Here is a 4,120-nt window from a genome sequence, read left to right as displayed (position 1 = left end):
CATGTTATACCCTACCCCTAGGTACTCTATAAGAACCATGGTTATGAACAGGTAAGTGCACTTACCCATTTCAATCGTACATTTCTCACCTAAAACGCACAGTTCGGTGAATGGGTACCCGGCATACTAAACATGCGGTAATTTACCTTCCGTCATGCACCAGTCATTTTGTCTCAATATATCATATTGCAGAGATACTCCACATATTTGATGCTTTCGTCAACGTTACAGAAAAAACTTGTGTGAACTTCCCTAATGAACATCCGGTCTAGAGGTCACAGCAGTGTGCACATGTTAGGCGAAATGTAAACAAACAAAAACTGAATGCAAAATATTCACAGTTTTACAATAAAACTCAAAATGATGAATGAAATTCATCTTAGATATGAATTTGAATTTAAAGTCATACATTGGTATAATTCTATACTGTTTATTTAATTCATATTGCACATTTATGCTGCATATACACATTTTAGCATACACGTGTAGTTAAACGACGACTGACATACATTTTCACATCAGCCAATCAGAATGGTTTTGTAATCTGGACCGGAACTTCACTAGGGAAGTTCAGCCAAGTTTTTTGTGTAATGTTGAAAAATCTATAAATTGTGTGTTAGTTTCTCTAAGATAAGAAATATTGAAGAAACATGACCGGTACACATTGGAAGATAAATTACCACTTGTTCAATATCCATAGTACACATTTACCAAACTGCGCGTTTTAGGTATGAAATTGGCAATTGAAATGGGTTAGTATATTTTCCCGTTCATGACCATGGTTTTTATAGAATACCTAGGGTAGGGTATAACATGTACAGGGGCATTTTCTTTCTGGTCTGGTGCCAGTGATACCCCCGGTGTCTGTCTGTCCGTCCGTTAGCAATTTCGTGTCCGCTCTGTAACTCTTAAACCCCTTGAAGGATTTCGAAGAAACTTGACACGTCAAATGTTTACCACATCAAAACGACGTGCAGAGTGCATGTTTCCAGTGGCTTGCTTCAGGGTCAAGGTCATACTTGGGGGTTAAAGGTCATATGAGTTGTTTCGTGTCCGCTCTTTAACTCTTGAACTGCTTGAAGGATTTCAAAGAAACTTGGCACAAATGTACATCACATCGAGACGACATGCAGAGCGCATGTTCGGATGGCTTGCCGCTTTTAGGGGTCAAAGGTCATATGACTTTGTTTCGTGTGTATATTACTCTGCATTGCGGTTTATTTGGCAGATCCCTTTTTTAGCTCATGGTGAGCTATTGTGACCGCTCAATGTCTGTTGTGCGGTGTCCGTCGTCCGTCCGTCAATATTTCCTAAAAAAATCTTCTTCTTGAAAACCACTGGGCAGAATTACACCAAACCTCACAGGAATGATCCTTGGATGGCCCCCTTTCAAAATTGTTCAAAGAATTGAATTCCATGCAGAACTCTGGTTGCCATGGCAACCGAAAGGAAAAACTTAAAAAATCTTCTTGTCCAAAACCACAGGGCCTAGGGCTTTGATATCTGGTGTGTAGCATCATCTAGTGGTCCTCTACCAAAATTGCTCAAATTATCCCCCTAGGGTCAAATATGGCCCCGCCCTGGGGGTCACATGGTTTATATAGACTTACATAGGGAAAACTTTGAAAATCCTCTTGTACAAAACCACATGGCCTTGGGCTTTGATATTTGGTATGTAGCATCATCTAGTGGTCTTCTACCAAGGTTGTTCAAATTATCCACCTAGGGTCAAATATGGCTCCGCCCCGGGGGTCACATGGTTTAATTAGAGTTATATAGGGAAAACTTTGAAAATCTTCTTGTACAAAACCACATGGCCTAGGGCTTTGATATTTGGTATGTAGCATCATCTAGTGGTCCTCTACCAAAAATGTTCAAATTATCCCCCTGCCCTGCCTCGTGGGTCGCAAGTTTTACATAGACTTATATAGGAAAAAAAGTTTAAAAGTCTTCTTGTCTGAAACCACAACTCTTAGACCTTTGATATTTGCTTTGTAGCATTGTCTTATGGTCCTCAACCAAATTTGTTCAAATTGTACCCCTGGGGTGAAAAGAGGCCCTGCCCTGGGGGTCCCAAGTTTTATATAGACTTATATAGGAAAAAGCTTTAAAAATCTTCTTGTCGGAATTCATACGACCTACGCTATTGATATTTGGTATGATGCATTGTCTAGTAGTCCTTTACCAAAAGTGTTCAAATTAAGCCCCAGGGGTTAAAAGAGGCCCCGCCCTGGGGTCACTTAGTTATTATGTGAGTTATATAGGAAAAATACTTAAAAAATCATCTGATCCATTTCCAAGTATATTTAAATATAAATCGATGACCCAAGTAATTATTGTCTTTTGATTGTGACCTTGATACCCCTGCCTACTGTCCTACTTTCTTGTTGTTTAAGATACCCTTGAAATTTGATGACTTACACAGTTTTGACACACAAATGTAGAACTGAATTTTCATTGACAGAAGGACACTGACTTTCTATATATTTTATCATCGTTTTGACTTGACATTCGTTTCTTTCTTGTGACATCAGGTCATATGACCCTTTTGTTGTTCACTTACAATAATTTTTTTTCGAATTACCACCCTTTTATGTTACTATAAATAGCTTATTTTGTAACTATTTTATTATTGGCCGTAGGGAAAAACCCAAACCACTTTTCTGTGGTACAACATGGATGGTACCTACCATTTTGAGCTCACCTGAGCACAGAGTGCTCATGGTGAGGTATTGTGATCACGCTGTGTCCGTCATCCGTCTGTCAAGTCGTCCGTCGTCAACAATTGTGTTTAAACAACATCTCCTCCAAAACCACTGAATGGATTTTGATGAAACTTGGCCTGAATGTTCCTGGAGTGGTCCTCTTCCAAAGTTGTTCAAATGGTTCCGCTTGGTTGCACATAGGCGCCGGGCCGCCAGAGCTAAAAATAGTAAAATCTTCAAACGACATCTCCTAAACCAATGGTCTGATTTTGAAATAATTTTACACAAATGGTCCTTCTGTCACCCTCTACCAATATTGTTCAAATTATACTGATTCGTCAAAAAACATGGCCGCCAGGAGGCGTGGTCACTTTTCCCTATATGTATAGAGTGGAAATTAAAAAAAATCTTCTTATGTGAAACTGCTAGCCCGATTTTAAAATAATTTCACACAAATGGTCCTTGTGTGACCCTCTACCAATATTGTTCATATTATTTTGATTCGTCAAAAAACATGGCCGCCAGAGGGCGTGGCCACTTTTTACTATATGTATTTAGTGGAAACTTTAAAAATCTTCTTGTGTGAAACTGCTGGCCCAATTTTAAAACAATTTTACACAAATGGTCCTTTTATAACCCTCTACCAAGGTTGTTCAAGTTATTCCAATTCGTCAAAAAACATGGCTGTCAGAGAACGTGGTCACTTTTCCCTATATGTATAAAGTGGAAATTTAAAAAATCTTCTTATGTGAAACTGCTGGCCCAATTTTAAAATAATTTTGCACAAATGGTCCTTGTGTGACCCTCTACCAGTATTGTTCAAATTATTCCGATTCGTTAAAAAACATGGCCGCCAGAGGGCGTGGTCACTTTTCATCAACAATTTCTTTAAACAACATCTCCTCCAAAACCACTGAATGGATTTTGATGAAACTTCACACAAACGATCTCTGGGTACCCCTCTTTCAAAGTTGTTCAAATGGTTCCAGTTCGTTGAACATATGGGTCTTTTTGGTTAAAAATAGGTTTTCAGCTATCACACTTTAAAAACCTTTTTCTCTTGAGCTTTGATATTTGGCATGTGATATAAAGGTTTAACCATAATTGACCAAATTATTGCCCTAAGGTCAAAAATGGCCACGCGCCAGTATGTGACATGTACTTACTACAGGTTTTTATAATAAGAAACTTTGAAAATCTTCTTCTCTGAATCAATTATAGCTAGAGTCTTGATTTTTTGCATATGATATCAGAGTTTTACTGTCTAACTATTGCCCTAGGTTAAAGAATGTGACGGCTAGCATAGAAGAAACCTATCAATACTTGTAACATTACGTTATACAAACACACCTTTAATGCCTTATACAAAGGTGAGCACTTTAGGGTCAATGACCCTCTTGTTAGGTGTATTTTGA

The sequence above is a fragment of the Mercenaria mercenaria genome, chromosome 8 (assembly GCF_021730395.1).
Source record: "Mercenaria mercenaria strain notata chromosome 8, MADL_Memer_1, whole genome shotgun sequence".
NCBI lineage: Eukaryota > Metazoa > Mollusca > Bivalvia > Venerida > Veneridae > Mercenaria > Mercenaria mercenaria.
Note: the sequence above shows the minus strand (reverse complement) of the source record.